Below are 6,279 nucleotides of genomic sequence, written 5' to 3' on the forward strand. Positions count from 1 at the left end.
CTCCCCCTTTTCTTCCTCCTTCTTTTCTCATTGGAATTTCTTCTCCTTCCTTTTTCTCCTTGTACTCCATCATCTTCATCCTCCTTCCTTTTCATCCTTCTCCTCCATCATCTTCATCGTTATGATCATTATCATTATAGTCATCGTCGTCTTCTTCTTATACGTAACGTCGTTATTGTTGTTGTCGTTATTTTTATCGTTATTGTAGAATTTTTGCCATATTGATGATGTTGCATGATCCAAAATTGATTTGGATATGTTTTTGTTGATAATTAAGTCATTTTTGTGTGTTGTTTTCAAACTAAGTTTGTGTATCACAATTAATAAAGAAATTCGGTGTTGGAGTTATAAATCTGAATTATTATTGTGATGAATCTATTTCATTCTCATTTTAGTGTATTTTAGAAAACTTTCGGTGTATTTTGGAAATCTTTTGATGTATTGTGGAAATTTTTTGGTGTATTTTTATTCTGATAAGTTCTGCATAGTTCAAAACTCTTCCTCCTCCTCCTCCTTATCTTCTGCTATTGCTTCTTCTTCTTTTTCACCATCATCATCATCATTAACTTTTTCTTCTTATTCGTCTTTTCCTTCTTATTTTACATTCTCAAGTTTTTTCTTGTTTTACTCTCTTAGCAAGAATAAAAATAAAAAAATCAAATAAAAAAGAAGAAGAAAAATATTATGCTGCAAAATTACTTGAAAGAGGATAAGCCTACATTCATTCAACTATAAGAAAGAAAGAAATAAGAAAAAAAAGAAGAAGAAAAAATGCATTAAAGGAAATATTGTTGTGTATTTGTAGCGAAATTTCAATGTAGCAATTCTGATGAATTATTATTGTGATGAATTTGTTGCATTCTCATTTTGGTGTATTTTGCAAATATTTCGGTGTATTTTAAAAAATTTTGTGTATTGTAGAAATATTTCTATGTATTTTTATTCTGATAAGTGTTGCAAAATTCAAAACTCTTCCTCTTCTTCCTCTTTATTTTCTGTTGCTTCTGCTTTTTCATCTTCTTATTTCGTTTTCTTATAATTCTTTTAGAAAAAAATCAAAAAAAAGAAGAAAAAATACATAATGTTACAAAATCAATAGAAAAAGGAGGAGGAAAAAATGCAGCAGCAACAACAACAACAAAAAGAACGACAATGAGGATGAAACATGCGAAGAAAAAGAAGAAGGAACGCGAAGAAAAAGGAGAAGGAATGCAAAGAAGAAGGAGAAGAATGAGAAGAAGGAGGAGGAGGAACATGGGATACAAATGTTGAAGAAGATCCGTTTCTCATTTTGCACTATTCAATATGTTGAGGAAGCACGTGTAAATTGAGGGTTGTTTTTGTTGAGTTTGAGCTAACTTGTATAGACTTATATGTGTAGTAGATCTCAAAAATTAAATATGAAGATCATAAACTCATCTTTGAATCAACACTTTGTTTTGATTTCATCAAGTTAATAAATACTATATACTAGCTACTATGCACAATTTAAATCTTGCAAATATATCTACTTTTATTTTTTCTCAAAGTATACTCAAATTAAAGACCATATATCCACTTTCTCCTCCTAGCATATGTCATTATCATTTTCTTTCTAACTCATAACAATAATCCACCTTTTTAGTTAATATTTTTTTAGTTTTCCACGGTATTCCCCAGTTTAACAAGTCAATAACTAATCCGTTGTAGATTTGAAAGGGACTATTATATGTATAAGACATGATTCAAACCCCTAACACTTGCTTAAGCGGATGAGTAAGTTGACCACTCGATTAGGGCCTTATAGTATCTCTATGCCTAACTCAAGGTCTTATTAAATCCTCAATCTCAGTAATTGTATTACCTAGGACCTCAACAACAACTAGGGTATCTACTCAGGTTTATCCATCTTTAAGTGTTACACTACAGTTCGACATACTAAACAACTAATGAATTTCCACGTATCATAACTAAGATCAAATGTCACTCAATGTCAAACCCAATCAAAATTCAAGCCCACTTATTTTTCTCCTTTTCTACTTGCCTCTGCACTTAAATAATTCACCAGGTACCAAACGTTATATCAATTACCCTAGAATCTACACATAAAAACCAAAATCAAATGTGGATATCCTCATGTGGTATCTTAACCCAAAATCATAGTCCTTCAGTAGTTTCATCCATCTCTATGGAGGCAATTCCCTCCTTGCTCCACATCTTCAACATAGCACAAATGCAACAGGCTCCAGATCAAGAGTCATAGAATTTACTTCGTATGGCCTCAACCATCACGACGCATAAACCACTACATCCTAATGTTACATCGAAAGGCACTCCAAGATTTCCAACAAAGCGTTATCATAAATCCCAACTGGTTTATGGGGTTCCAGCAACACCAACATTGGTTTTGTAGTTAATCTTTCTTTCAAGTTTTTGAGGAATTTTTCCCCTCAATTTGACGTCTGTACCAACGGGGCATCCTTGCCGAGCAATTTAGTCATAGGTAATGCCATTTACAAAACCAAGGCTTAACAACTCCTCGTGATGTCGCACGCTTACAAGTTTCATCCTCTGTGTTTAAAATTCGTGTCCTAAGGAATTAACATATCGATGGTTGCGTATAAGGATTGCATGCGATGTCGAAATGAGCTCAAGTTATCTAAAGGGATACCAAGCTTAAAAGAGAACAAACAATTCAAATGGTATCTATAAGAAATTGAAAAGATACATTGTGTTGTGATCAGACAAGGTTGTAGAAAATAAAGAAATGCACCAGAAAGAGAATTAGAGTGCACCTCAATAAAGGAATTCCAAATTAAAAGTCTTTGGAGGAAACAATAAAGCACATTGAATCAAAATATCTCTCTGCTGATTTTTTAAAAAAATCACGAGTTTGTGAATAAAGATGATTCATCGCAACAGTAATCTTCCTCACACTTGATTGGGTCGAAACGAGTTTAGGCTCATGTCAAGGTGTACGAGTTTCGTGCAAGGACACATGTAAGCAAGGGTTTAATTTAGGAAACGTTCAAATTTATTATCAAGAAGGATAGCGGAATAAAGTACTTTATCTCGGGTTACAAAAGAAAGACAGAGATGGTCATATGCATTTATTAGTAATCTCTCTCTCATATTAGGTCTCCCATTGACATCTTCCTTTGCCTTTATCTCTGATGGTAATCGGATCTTAAATCAAATTTTGAAAACACTCCAGCTCCTTGCAACTGATCCATTAAGTCTTCCATCCTCGGCAACAAATATTTGTTCTTCACAGTCACTTTGTTCAATCATCGATAATCCACACAGAGTCGCATTCATCGCCAAGAGTATATAACCCGCAGCTACAATTGTCCCTCCTTCCACAAAGTATTCGGCTACTTAATATCGCCAACCTAATTCAAGTCGTTAAAGTACTTCATCTTTCATAATTCTATCGTGTCACTCTAATTAATTGTCACTAAGAATCTGAATAGTTTGGCTGCGTCCGCCAGAATTATCTTCTCCCATTGGTTCCTACGATGCTAAGTTTAGCCAGCCCTAATGGCAATGTTCCATAAAATAAAATTGAACTAAACTCTGGTCCTAAGCCTGACGTTCAATCTGATATTCCTAGTTCTAAATATTTGTCCCCATCATAAGTTAGTAAGGAGAGTCGGGTTACAACATCCTACAATGTAATTAAAACTTGGTTATCATTCGTTACCTCAAATTGGAGATCCTTAACCTCGTCGATGAGACTGACCCACACCCTGGTCTTTCCTGTAAGGACAATATATAGAGATATGCCCTGACAATGCACAGCGGTAACATCCACTGAACCCAGTGATGCACAATGCTTCTGGATGGTATCTTCCACATCTCAGGCACCTTAACTCCTCTTATTGAGCCAACGCCTGCTTACCTCCCCCTCTAGCCTGTGATACTGGTCATGGTTAATCCCTCTGATATGCCCTTGACCTTGGGATTGCTGCGGGGCGTGTCTACCCCTCTTGAAGTTCTGGCCTCTTGATGGAACATACTTCCCACTATCTCTGTACTAGTACCGCCATGATCATCTCTCACCAAAGCCGTCTTCTTAGCATAATCTTCAACAATTCTTGCCTTGTTCACCAATTCTGAGAATCTTCGAATCTCTAATGGAATCACAACAGTCATAATAGTTTCTCTCAGACCTCCTTGGTACCTTTCACACTTCCAGTACTTATAAGACTCAGGGGGTCCTCGACATACCCTTGAGAATATACAGAGCTCCTCAAACTTACTCATATACTTGGCCTCAGACATTGAACCTTGCTTTAGCTGCATAAGCTCTAACTTTTTGGCCTCCCTCACTGACTCAAAAAAATATTTCTTGTAGAAAGCAGTCCGAAACAACTCCTATGGAATATCCATATTTTGTAGTTGCAAAAATTGACACTCTGGTGCACGGATTTTGTGATCATCAACAATGGCTCCAAAGAATTGGTGCTCTCAAACGTGAATCTCACTTTGTCACAACTCCGCACAACTAACCAGCAAGTGTACTGGGTCGTCTAAGTAATACCTTACGTGAGTAAGGGTCGATCCCACAGAGATTATTAGTATGAAGCAAGCTATAGTCATCTTGTAAATCACAGTCAGGCGGATTTAACTGGATTAAGAGATTATAGTATACGTGAAGGAATAAAGAGATATTTAATTAAATAATAAAGGATAGAAATACTTATGTAAATTCACTAGTAGGAATTTCAGATAAGTGCATGGAGATGCTGTGTTCTTTTTGAATCTCTGCTTTCCTGCTACTTTCATCCAATCTTTCTTACTCCTTTCCATGGCAAGCTGTATGTAGGGCATCACCGTTGTCAATGGCTACATCCCATCCTCTCAGTGAAAAAGGTCCAAATGCTCTGTCACGGCACGGCTAATCATCTGTCGGTTCTCGATCATGTTGGAATAGAATCCCTTGATTCTTTTGCGTTTGTCATCATGCCCAACAATCGCGAGTTTGAAGCTCGTCACAGTCATTCAATCCCAGAATCCTACTCGAAATACCACAGATAAGGTTTAGACTTTTTGGATTCTCATGAATGTCGCCATCAATTCTAGCTTATACCACGAAGATTCTGATTAAGGAATCCAAGAGATATGCGCCCGGCCTAAGGTAGAACGGAAGTGGTTGTCAGTCACGCGCGTTCATAGGTGAGAATGATGATGAGTGTCACGAATCATCACATTCATCATGTTGAAGTGCAACGAATATCTTAGAATAGGAATAAATGGAATTGAATAGGAAATAGTAGTAATTGCATTAAAACTTGAGGTACAACAGAGCTCCACACCCTTAATCTATGGTGTGTAGAAACTGCACCGTTGAAAATACATAAGTGATGAAGGTTCAGGCATGGCCGAGAGGCCAGCCCCTAAGGTCTAAGAACTAAACGTTCAAAGATGTCTAATACAATAGTAAACTATCCTATTTATACTAGACTAGCTACGAGGGTTTACAGGAGTAAGTAATTGATGCATAAATCCACTTCCAGGGCCCACTTGGTATATGTTTGGGCTGAGCTTGATCTATCCACGAACTGAGGCTTCTTTTGGAGTTGAACGCCAAGTTGTAGCGTGTTTTGGGCGTTCAACTCCGGTTCGTGACGTGTTTCTGGCGTTTGACTCCAGACAGCAACATGGAACTGGCGTTGAGCGCCAGTTTACGTCATCTAATCACCAATAAAGTATGAACTATTATATATTGCTAAAAACCTCTGGATGTCTACTTTCCAACGCCATTGAGAGCGCGCCATTTGGAGTTTCGTAGCTCCAGAAAATCCATTTCGAGTGCAGGGAGGTCAGATTCCAACAGCATTAGTAGTCCTTTGTCAGCCTCCTATCAGAGTTTTGCTCAGGTCCCTCAATTTTAGCCAGAAAATACCTGAAATCACAGAAAAACACACAAACTCATAGTAAAGTCCAGAAATGTGAATTTAGCATAAAAACTAATGAAAACATCCCTAAAAATAACTAGATTATGTTAAAAACTACCTAAAAATAATGCCAAAAAGCGTATAAATTATCCGCTAATCACAACATGATGAGCGGATAATTTATACGCTTTTTGGCATTGTTTTTAGATAGTTTTTAGCAAGTTTAAGCTACTTTTAGGGATGTTTTCACTAGTTTTTATGTTAAATTCACATTTCTGGACTTTACTATGAGTTTGTGTGTTTTTCTATGATTTCAGGTAAATTCTGGCTGAAATTAAGGGACTTGAGCAAAACTCTGAAAAAGGCTGACAAAAGGACTGCTGATGCTGTTGGAATCTGA

This window comes from Arachis duranensis, chromosome 3 (genome assembly GCF_000817695.3).
Source record: "Arachis duranensis cultivar V14167 chromosome 3, aradu.V14167.gnm2.J7QH, whole genome shotgun sequence".
Taxonomy (NCBI): domain Eukaryota; kingdom Viridiplantae; phylum Streptophyta; class Magnoliopsida; order Fabales; family Fabaceae; genus Arachis; species Arachis duranensis.